We start from the raw sequence: 12,702 nt of genomic DNA, 5'->3' as shown, positions 1-12,702 counted from the left end.
TTGAACAGGACTGCCTTCATAGAGGCAAGTAACTCACTAACATGTAATAATTATTTGGAATGACTATTTAAAAAAAAAAACACAAATGTACAATCAGAGTCCTGAAGATGCACTGTAGAACTTTGGGGATGTTTGCCTCCAACATCCTGAGCCAAGTGCCAAATAAATAAACAAACAAACAAACAAACAAATGAATAAATAAATGGAATCCATGTCAATCTCATCTCTTTTTCCTCCCAGCAATTAACATGCCACGCCCTTTGACCAAAAACAAAAACAAAAACAAAAAACAGAAAAACAACAATGACAAAAACAAAACACAAACAGTCCATTTAGAAGCATTTTCAGTGGACAGTGGAGGGCCAAGATTCATCATACTCCTGCTTGCTGATCCACATCTGCTGGAATATGGAAAGAGAGGCCAGGATAGAGCCTCCAATCCAGAGTATTTGTGCTTGGGTGGAGCAATGATCTTGATTTTCATTGTCCTGGGTGCTAGGGCTGTAATCTCCTTCTGCATCCTGTCAGCAATGCCTGGGTACATGGTAGTATCACCAGACAATACAGTATTGGCATAGAGATCCTTACAGATGTCAACATCACACTTCATGATTGAGTTGAAAGTAGTTTCGTGGATTCCACAGGATTCCATGCCTAAGAAAGATGGTTGGAAGAGAGCTTCGGAGCATTGGAACCTCTCATTGCCAATTATGATAACCTGACCATCAGGGATTTAATAGCTCTTTTCCAGAGAAGAGCTAGAAGCAGCAGTGGCCATCTCCTGCTCTAATTCTAGGGTGACTTAGCACTGTTTCTCTTTGATATCACACATGATTTCCCTCTCAGCTGTGGTAGTGAAACTGTACCCTCTTTCAGTCAGGATCTTCATGAGGTAGTGCATCAGATCACAGTCAGCCAGATCCAGATGGAGGAAGGGCATAACCTTCATAGATGGGCACAGTGTGGGTCACTCCATCACCAGAGTCCATCACAATACCAGTGGTACAACCAGAGGCATACAGGGACAGCACAGCCTGGATGGCAACATACATGGCTGGGGTGTCAAAGGTCTCAAACATAATCTGAGTCATCTTTTCTCTCTTGGCTTTTGGGTTCAGGGGGGCTTCTGTGAGCAGCACAGGGTGCTCTTCAGCAGCCACACGGAGCTCATTGTAGAAAGTATGATGACAGATCTTCTCTGTGTCATCCCAGTTGGTGACAATACCATGTCCAATAGGGTACTTCAGGGTCAGAATACCTCTCTTGCTCTGAGCCTCATTCCCCATGTAGCTGTCTTTCTGGCCCCTACCTACCATCACACCCTGATGTCTCAGGTGCCCAACAATGAATAGAAAGACAGCCCAAGGGGCATCTTCTCCTACAAAGCCAGCTTTGTGCATTTCAGAGCCATTGTCAACAACAAGAGAAGCAATATCATTATCCATGGCAGACTTTGAAGTGGCAAGCTTAAACCCTTAAGAGAAAGAAGGTGGTGCCACACCTGGGGGCAGGGGGGAGGCAAGTGCATGCCGGGTGGAAGAGCTCACAGTTTGTATTCTTAGAAATTTAACTCAGTTCTCTATATATTTGAGAAATGCAGCTTTTATCAGAGAAATTTGCTGTAAAATGTTCCCCATGTTTCCTGGTTCCCTTCTAATATTGAATGCATTCATTTTCTTCTTACAAAACTTTTTACTTTGCTGTAATTAGAATTATCAATTTTATATACTATAAGGCTCTCTATCAATTTTTTGTTCATAAATTCTTCTGTTATTAATAAATCTAAGAGGGAAAATATTCCATGCTCCCCTAATTTTTTATTATTTATTTATTTAATTTATTTTATTATTTATGCCTAATTAAGGACCCATTCTGTGCCTTATCCTGGTATATGGTAGGAGATTTTGGTCTATACCCAGCTTCTATCAAACAGCTTTCCAGTTTTTGCAACAAGTCTTTTTCAGGGCAATGAAGGTTAAATGATTTGCCCAGGGTCACACATCTAGTAAGTGTCAAGTGTCTGAGGCCAGATTTGAACTCAAGTCCTCCTGAATCCAGGGCTGGTGCTTTATACCCTGTGCCACCTAGCTGCCCTATCTCTATAATTTTTGAAAACTTGAGTTCTTATCCTAAAATATTTGGTATATACATTTGTCAAAAACTAGATTACTCTGGTCATTTATTATTATGTATCCCTCTGGAAGAGCAAGAACATCAATGGAATCAATGAAAAAAAAAATGAAGAAAAGTGACTTGCCTGCGCTCTCCCCAAGATCTCTCCAAATACCTTCAAGTAATGAGATAAATCAATTCCTGGAACAGCAAAACTCACAAAACAACAGAGTGAAATCATTTTCCAGCCAAAGAAAACTTAGAAGATCTGCAGGAAAGGTCTGTTGTACCAGGGTGAGAGTTGAGTAGAGTCTAGTGCAGGCCATGCCAGCACAGGCCCAGCCCCAGCAAAGACCCAACCATGGCCACAGAAAACAGCAGGCCTTGGGAGCCTTTTAATCATCAGAAGCAGCACCTACTTCTGGAACTCAGTCCACAGATGGTAAGGGGGTGGAACAATTGGTCAAAAGGAGATTATATGGATCTCTTTGCCAGCACTGAGGCAGGACCCTATTGTTTTTCCCATACTCAGATGCAGTTCACAATCTTGGGTGATGATCCCAGGTGGTGGAGGAACACAAACACAACAGAGTTTGCAGCCACAATGAAACAGGACTCTATTCATAATTCCAGGGCAGAAAATCAGGCCTGTGGCTGCTTACAGATCAGAGCACAGGCCAGGAGAGTAGTAAACATACCTCTTCTTAAATTTCATCTTGGAAGAACTAATAGAAGTATCTTTAAGGACAGATGCACAATCCCCCTGAAGCTTTGGCAGTACATCCTCTACCCTATAAGCATTGCCCCACCTTAAGAAAGAGTTAAAAGTCAAGAAATAGGTGAGAAAATGAGCAAACAGAAAAAATGCTGGCCATAGAAAGTTTCTATGGGGACAAGAAAGATCAAAATACAACCTCAGAAGAAGATATCAAAATTAAAGCTCCTACATCCAAAGTTTCTAAGAAATATGTGAATTTGTCTCAGGCAAAAGAAAGGCTCAAAAAGACTAAAAATAAAGTAAGAGTCATAGAGGAAAAAATGGAAATAGAAATGAGAGTGATGCAGGACAATCATGAAAAAAAAATCAACAACTTGATAAAGGAGACACCAAAAATACTGAACAAAACCAAGAATCACCAGCAAAACTGTGTATAATCCTCCTTCAGGGAAAAAAGTGGGAATTCAATGAAAGAGAGGACTTTCAGGCATTCTTGATGAAAAGACCTGAGCTGAATAGAATACTTAATTTTCAAATACAAGACTCTAGAGAAGCATATAAAGGTAAAGAGGAAAAAGAAGTCTTAAGGAATATTAAAAGGTTAAACTGTTTACATTCCTACACGGGGAGATGATACTTGTAATTCATAAGATTTTTCTCATTACTACGGCAGATGGATGGAGTATATTGAGACAGAGGGCACAGGTGTGAATTGAATATGAAGCAATGATATCTTTAAAAAAATAAAATTAAGGAGTGAGAAAGGAATGCATTGAAAGGGAAAGGGAGAGGTGGAATGGGGTAAAGTATAACACATAAAAGAAGCAAGAAATACCTTATAATATGTAGGGGAAGATGGGAGAGGTACTGGGGAGTGAGTGAACCTTACTTTCATCATAATTGAGCTCAATGATGGAATAACATATGCACTCTATTGGGTATAGTAATCTATCTTACCCTCCAGGAAAATAGGAGGGGAAGGGGATAAAATTGGTGGGGGGACTGATAGCAAGGAGGAGAGATTGGGGTAGGGACAGTCAGAAGTAAAATACTTTTGAGGAGAGACAGGGTGAAAAAAAACAGAAAATAGAGTAAATGCCATGAGGAGGGAATTGGATGAAGGGAAATACAGTTAGCAATAATAACTGTGAAAAGATTTTACAGCAGGTTTGTCTGACAAAGGCCTAATTTCTCAAACACATAGAGAACTGAGTCAAATTTGTTAAAATAAGAGGCATTCCCCAATTGATAAATGATCAAAATGTATGGTTTTCATGTGAAATAATTCAAACTATATATAGTCATATAAAAATTATATAACTCACCATTGATTAAAAAGATGCAATGAAAACAATTCTGAGTTACTAGCTCATAGTTACTGGATTGGTATAGTACAAGAGAGGAAAAAGACAAATGCAGAGGATATAGGGAAAATGAGACATTAATGCATTGTTAGTAGAGTTATAAACTAATTCAAACATTCTGTAGAGCAATTTGGAATTATGACCAAAGGGCTATAAAACCATGCATATTCCTTTTATTAATTTAAGTGAGGAAATTGGGGTTAAGTGACTTGCCCAGGGTCACACAGCTAATAAGTATTAAGTTTCTGAGGCCAGATTTGAATTCAGGTACTCCTGAATCCAGGGCTGATGCTCTATCCACTGCGCCATCTAGCTGCCCCACAAACCATTCATATTCTTTGACCTAGTAATACCACTACTAGGTTGCTGTTCAAAAACAGATTAAAAACAAAATGTTAAAGGACCTATATGTACAAAAAGTATGTATGGCAGCCTTTTTCTGGTGCAAAGAATTTGAAATTGAGGAGATCCCACCAATTGGGGAATGTCTGTACAAATTGTTGGATGAGATTATGATGGATCACTATTGCATTATAAGAAATGATAAGCAGGATGCTCTCAGAAAACCCTAGAAAGACTTATATGAACTGATGCAAAGTTAAATGTACTGTTTACAAATTAACAGCGATATTGTATGATGATCAGCTGTGAATGACTTAACTATTCTCAGCAATACAGTGATCCAGGACATCTCTGAAAGACTTATGAAAAATAAGATCCATCTCCAGAGAAGGAACTGATGGTGTCTGAATGCAGACTGAAGCATCGTTTTTTTTGCTTTCTTTTTCTTGGGTTATTTTTTTTTGTCTTTTTTCTTTCACAACCTGACTAATATGGAGATGCTTTTCATGACTATTCATATATAGTTTATACTGAATTGCTTGACTTCTTAATGGGTGTGGGGGGAGGGAGGGAGGGAGGAAGAGAATTTGGAACACAAAGTTTTAAAAATGGATTTTGAGAATTGTTTTTACTTGTAATTTGGGGAAATTTTTTTTTAAATTCATCAAATAAAGAAGGAACCTTGTTTACCTGTGCTTGTGCTTCTCCTGGTTCTTTACTGTTACTGGATCCCCCTACCAATAGCCACAATTGCTAATGCTCATCTCTCTTGTAATGGAGACCAAGTTCCCTACTAATCTGTGAACAACCACCTGTATTCCTTCTAGCCCTGGAACCATCACCTTGCTTCCTGCTGCCCTGTGCCAGATGTGCTATTTCTTCTGCAATCTTCCCTCATCTGTGGGGTGAGGACTCCAAAACCAGTTAGAGCAGCCAATGCAGCCACCCCCAGGGCATGGGAATGACCTATGCTGACTGTACTGTGCTCCTGGGACTCAATACTACACAGGTGAGAAAGACTTCCCAAGTTGACCTGGAATGCAAAAAAAAGAAAAAAAAAAAAGAAAAAAAAAAAAGAAAAAGGAAAAGAAAAAAACCTGTTTCACATGAACTTTACTTGGTTCTATTGCTCCAGATTTGAAGCATTATTTAAGTTGTTTGGAGGGGAATGTGAGGAAGCTTTTCTACTCCCATTATATTGGCTCCCTCTTACAGTCTTCTAAAAAACATAGTTCAGACTACATAGTCTACAATATATTGACTCTAGCTTCCTTTTTATTCCATACACAATTCACTCATCTACCAGTTCTGTGTGTTTTCACTGGCTGTACCTCATTCCTAGAATTTTTTCTCTTCTTTTCTCTTCCTTCTGAATTCCCAGACTTCCTTTTCAGTTTCAGCTAAAACCTTACCTTCTAAAGGAAAATTTTCCTTCTCCCTAATGTTTAGTTACCTCTTTGAGTTTATCTCTAAATTATCCTTTATATTTGTTGTTCATACATAATTGTTTGCATACTGTCTCCCCCACCCATGGTCCTTGAGTGGATGGACTATGAGCATCTTCCTTTGCATCCACATAGCTTAACACAGTGCTTGATATATATATATATATATATATATATAATATGCACTTCATACATGCTTGTTGACCTGATTTTAATTTATTGGATCTCAGGTTGATCTATAAAATGAAGAAGTTGGACTAACATATTTAATTTGTTTATACTTCTTAAATTCCACTATTCTAAATGTGACTGAGAACTCAAAGATTCCCTAGAGATCATCTTATCATAAGATCATACCTATAGAGATGCAAGCAATCTTAAAGGTCATTTTCTAGATGAAGAAACTAAAACAACAAGAAATGACTTATTTGGGTCAAAAATACTGGTTAGTGAGAGAGTCAAGACTAAAAATGAGGTATTTTGCTTTTGTGAGAAAATAATTATTAATAAAGGGTTGTTTGGCAACCCAGTTTCTCTTTACCTCTCCCCATTACAAAGGTAAATTTTTAGGAGAGAAAAATTCTTTTTTTTTTCTTTTTTTTTTTATTTATTTTTTTCCGTTACATGTAAAGATAGTTCTCAACTTTTGTTTATACAAGCTTTCCAATTTCAGATTTTTCTCCCTCCCTCCCCTCCCTCCCCCCTCCCCTAGACAGCAGGTAATCTGATATAGGTTATATATATATATATATATATATATATATATATACACATAATAACATTAATCCTATTTCTTCATTAGTCATGTTATAAGAGAAAAATCAGAGCAATGATGAAAAACCTCAAAATAGAAAAAACAACAACACCAAAAACAAAAGAAATAGTATGGTTCATTCAGCATCTATACTCCACAGTTCTTTTTTTTTTTCTTGGATTTGGAGATCCTCTTCTATCATGAGTTCCCTGGAACTCTTCTGTACCATTGCATTGGTGAGAAGAATATAGTCCATCACAGTAGATCAACACTCAATGTTGATGATACTATGTAAAATGTTTTTCTGGTTCTGCTCATCTCACTCATCATCAGTCCACGCAAGACCCTCCAGGTTTCTCTGAACTCCTCCTGCTCATCATTTCTTATAGCACAATAGTATTCCATTGTATTCATATACCACAACTTGTCCAGCCATTCCCCAATTGATGGGTATCCTCTCAACTTCCAATTCCTTGCCACCACATAAAGAGCAGCTATAAATATTTTTGTACATGTGGGTCCCTTTCCCCTTTCCATGATTTCTTTGGGCAAAAGACCCAAAAGTGGTATTGCTGGGTCAAAGGGTATTCACAGCTTTATCGCCCTTTGGGCATAATTCCAAATTGCTAGGAGAGAAAATTCTAATCTCTTTCAGAGCCTAATCCCATTCAGGGCATACAAAGAATGAAGATAGAAACTGCACCTTTCTGAATATGCCTTTGCCCTAAGGAGGCCTGTCTCCCACTAGACCTTGATGTCATCATGCTAGATCTCATTTTAATATGTATCATCCTCAAGTCACATCAATCAATGGAATTGAATGATGCTGACCAAATAGCTTTGATCAGTGTGTAAGGAACCACCTCTATCTGAAGAAGGAAATGCTCTGGACCACAGGGGACTTGTTCTTTCTTCCTGGGACTCTCTTGAACTCACCTTCTCCTCTCCCTCTTGGCTCAATAAGCTGGGTATCTAATTGTTTAGGCCTATAAGCCTGTGACTAGTGAGGAAGTCAGGGAAATGCCACATGGTCAATATTTTACTAACATTAAATATACTTTACCAATAAATGCTTGCTGCCCAAAATAGCTGCAGTATTCATTAATTTATAAGTAGCAATATTTTAGGAAAAGCCAGTCTGGCCCCCAATAATTTAGCTAGTTCCAGCTAGTTCCCCAATAATTTAAATAAAAATCACTTTACAGTCCAGTGTTTATAGATTCCCACTAGGTAATATTCCTAAATACAGTATACAAAATTGGCATAAATAGAAAAATAAAGACATTTATCATATTAAAATAAAAATTGTTATGCAAGATTAGTAACTTCACTCAAAACTTTTTTTAATCAAGCAAAATTAGTCAGCTTTATTTTCTTACAATGAATAATCTTATGGAGATATATTTAGTAAATATTGCAATTTTAAATTTTATATGACATTCTTAAGTTAATAAAATACCTTAGAAAATTAAAATATAATACCTGAGTTTTGAAACCAACAGCTATGTTTTTTTAATGTTCTCCTGTTGAGCTAAACTACAACTAAATACATTAATGTATACCATTAATAGTATTAACTGGCATATACTCAGGAATAAGAACATAAAATTGACTTCATTAAATGAGAGTAAATATTAAAAACCATTAAGTGCCTCAAGAAATAAATGTTTGCCTCAATGCTCATCTCCCTTGACCTCTCCACAGGATGTGATAACGTTTATCAACTTTGTTTCTCAATAATTTTTCCTTTGTCAGTCTCATCAAGTCCCAAAACTGTATCATTAATCTATAACAAAAACATGACTTTATGAGATTTCATATCCTTCCTTGAACTCTCTTGAATTAAATCTGCATTTAGAAGTCTATTAGACTTTTTTTTTCAGAAGTACCTACTGTTAAATCAAACTCAACATGTTTAGAATGAAATACATTATATTTTCCCTAGTATCTGTTTCTCTTTCTGCTTACTCTGTTTATGATGACATCATTTCCCTACTTATGTAAACTCAAATCCTTAGTGCTATATGTTTTTTCTTTTATCTCCCCTAGAGTTAAACTGATAATATTATAAAATCATAGTATATAATAATTGGAAGGGCTCTAGAGATTCATTTAGTCCCACCCAAATCTGATCAGAAATCTCTTTTATAACAGTACTGAAAAATGGTAAAGTCTTCTTCTTGAAGTCCTTTAATAAGGAGAAATTCCATGTCTTTTGAACCAGTCAATTCCATTTTGGGATAGATAGAATTCTTAAAATGATCCTCTGCATATCAATATGAAATATGTCTCTCTACAATCACCTACTATTCTTACTTCTGCCCTCTGGGGCTAATCATAAATCCCTCTTCCACGTGGCAGCTTTTAAAATACTTCTAGTCAGCTATCATATCTAAACAGTTGTCAAGTCCTATGAATTCTAACTCCACATTACCTTTTTTGTATTTTCTCCTCCTTTCCATTCCCATTCCTACTGTTACCTTAGTCTATGACAGAATTACTAGGGCTTTGTCGGAAAGTGTTAGCATATAGGGGGTGTATTCCCTACATAGTTCAGAAACCACTTTTCTCATAACATGAAGAAATAGCTATTCTGATTTGTTAGTAATATTGTGGCAGCATGACCTCAGCCTATCAGTCAATCCCACCCCAAGGTCCACTATCTCAGAGTATAAGCATGACCCCATTTCTTTTGTCCACCTCTGCTCTTAAGATCCCAGAATACTGGTATCCACCCTCCTGGAGATCTAATCCTTGAATGCTGAGATCCTTAAGTTATTTTGTGTTCATGTCCTGTTTAGGAAGCCTATTGTGCCTTCCTCAAAATTATGTTTCCAAATGTATAAAATAAAATAAATTTTATAGACACCAAGGTTAAGAAGACCTGACAGTTTTTTTTGACAAGTGCTATTTCTTTCATTGGCTCCTCTGTGTTGTCTTCAGTGAGTAAAATGTGGCACTTTAAGAATCAGCAGCCTTCCTTTCAAATAAACAAGTATTTCTTGTCTTACCTATTAAATAGCTCTCCCAACCCAAGCAGAAATGTTAATAACTGATATGTTATCTCTGACTCTTCTTGGGTCTTAATCTAAAGACAATGTAAATGCAAGAAGATGATAATTCTCTCTTCTTTCCTCTACCCCTACTACATACTCATGCCACCTACCTCATATTTTTGATACTTTCTTGCCCAGTGGAGTTTTCTTTTTCTTTCTTTCTTTTTTTTTTACTTTAGCCTGTGATGACTTGCTATACCTTTATTCTTTCCTAACATGAAATTATCTATTTAATGTTTTGTTTTGTTTTTAACATCTCCACAGTGGAGGATTCAATTATAAACCCCTCTCAGTACTAAAACCATCAAACAAATTTGGGTGCACTCTAGTTCTTTAATATTCTTCTTAATATGTGGCAAAAACTCCACAATCCAGATGTGGTCTGACCAGCACAGAAGCTCTGAAACACAGTAATACAACCAATGTTTCATATTTTTATAAGTAACTTATCTTTTTAACTAATTAGACCATATTTGCCCGAGTACTGTATATAACAAACTACTGAGGGATTTTAGAGGGTTTTTTTTTCTCTTTGCTCTTAATGATTACATAAAGATAAGTATTTTTGTTTGAAGTATAATGTAGCATATTAAATATCACATGGTCTTGCCATTTACAAGTTTGCCATTTATGTTATTGCACAGATTAAAAGGCTTATTTTTGTTTGTAAAGTAAACACAGTGGAAGATCCTAAATACTATTCTGACAATTTCATATTTTATGAGACATTTCTCATTATTTCTAGTAGAACTTCAAATATTAGTCCATAAGATGATGATAGTAAATCCAGTAGATAAATATTGATGAAAATCAATGTGAATTAAGAATAGTACAAGTATGTCAAAAGTCTTAAATAATCAAAGTATAAAACTTCCTTATTACACTTGTACATTTGTATGATAAAATTTGAATTTATACAATGATGCTCTGGACAATAGGTATTTGTATTATAAAACCTCTAGGATCCCCAGGATTTAAGGTAGAAGTTCAGATTCTGAGAAGAAAAACATGAAAAGGAATGTAGTTGTTTTAAGGGGGAGTCATGAACAGTGAAATAAACAAAAAATATGTGCCAGAAAACTTAAATAACTTAGGAAACAAGGGAGAAAAAGAGATTGAATAAGAAAAAAAGCAGAAATCTATCTAGGACTTTTATCTTTATATGTCAGGAAGGATAGAGACTGGGAAGTGACCTCATTCTGTGTAATACTTCATATTGCTTATATGAGGATGTGGACATAGCTTCCTTCCTGGGCTGACTCACTCCAACCCAGCATGTCTAAGTTTCCAGAGAAGGACCACAATCACCTGGTTGCATCCAAATTTTTCAAGGTAGTAGCCATTATTCTCTTGTGAGGGAATATGCTTCCCCTATTCATCACTCCAGCTCTTTTACCCCTACAAATGCATTTCTATCTTTCCTATTAGCTTCCCATAATGATGGAACCTCTTGAATTAAAACATAACAATTTCCCTAGTATGGTGGATGAAAATTTTTTTTAAAACCACACATATTCACATTTGAAAGCAAATGTATAAATAATAAATCCATCATAATAATGTTTTACCAATGCCCTTAGTATCTGTGAGGAAAAATGAATAAATACTTACAGAAAATTACCAGGAATTTGTGTGAAGAAAAGTAATTTGCTTTGGATACCTCATAGATGTTGAAGTATTAACTTCAATCCTTCTTTCTATCTTAGAAGTAGTCTATTAAAATTATTAGGTGAATGTAGCTCTGGTATTGAATAAATACTTCTCATGCTAAACCCAGTTGACCTAGTTGTACTTGTCTAACACTTCCTTTAGAATTATAACATGTATAAGCAATTAACTTGTTAATGCTTACCTATCTACTTTCATACATTGATTTAAATGACACCAAAGGGGGAAAAAAAAAACAAGCCAAAACTAAAGGTAAAATAGGTCATTATATGTATATTGAAGATACTTTAAATGTCTAAGGTTGCTGAGCTCCAGTGAAATGAAAGTTTTAGTCATAGGCATTCATTTATGTTCATAAATGAATGACATCAAGCCCCACAATCACTGTAATTATTCATCAACATATCAGCCTCCCTGGCTTGTGATATCTCATTTGCAAGGATGCCCTGTGACTTCCTTTTTCAGATTACCTTTCAAAAAGGCCATTTACTACACAAAAATTCAGTATTCATTTAAGTGGATGATGTGATATAGGCTTTTTTTGGGGGGGGGGCATTATTCAAGGTTGTGAGCTTTTCCATCATTTTATTTGTACTTACCATGTTTCCCTGAGGCTATCAGAAGACTGAATTTCAAAATTTGCACAACCCAACCAGAGGAAGCTTATGATTTTAAGCATCTTGAGTTTTACTAGTATTTTAGTTTCTCAAAGGATACTCAACTGTCACCTATAGCAGTTATTATAAATTTAGAACAGTTTGAGTTGTGCTTGCTATAGGTAAATTGAGAAAGTTGTGGTGATACACAATGCTACCCTATTTAACTTTTATAATTTGTGAATAGCTAATTCTGAAAATATTTGGCATTATCCAAGAAGGCCTAATGATTGAATCTCACATATGATATTTAAATATGAATGTCTAGTCATCACATATGATAAGTATATCTATATAAGTGTATATGTGACATCTAAACAATTCTGAAACCATCTCTATTATATTTTGACACTATAGATTTCACTTATGATTCATCTGCTTTGCCTTTTTAAAAAAACAGATTAAATTATCAATATAAAATGAATATATTGTCATACTTTCATGTATCAGTGATCTTATCAGTAGGAATACTTTCTTTTTTTTTCTTTTTTTGCAGGGCAATGAGGGTTAAGTGACTTGTCCAGGGTCACACAGCTAGTAGGTGTCAAGTGTCTGAGACCAAATTTGAACTCAGTTCCTCCTGAATC

General features: G+C 35.9%; 1 pseudogene; it reads right to left on the bottom strand.

The window, feature by feature from the left end:
• Nucleotides 1-332: 332 nt before the first annotated feature.
• LOC122745707 lies at nucleotides 333-1,445 on the bottom strand (annotated as a pseudogene).
• Between the last annotated feature and the right edge of the window lie 11,257 nt (nucleotides 1,446-12,702).

Source organism: Dromiciops gliroides, chromosome 3 (assembly GCF_019393635.1).
Source record: "Dromiciops gliroides isolate mDroGli1 chromosome 3, mDroGli1.pri, whole genome shotgun sequence".
NCBI lineage: Eukaryota > Metazoa > Chordata > Mammalia > Microbiotheria > Microbiotheriidae > Dromiciops > Dromiciops gliroides.
The sequence above is the reverse complement of the archived record's forward strand: the minus strand, read 5'-3'. Positions and strand labels throughout refer to the sequence as shown.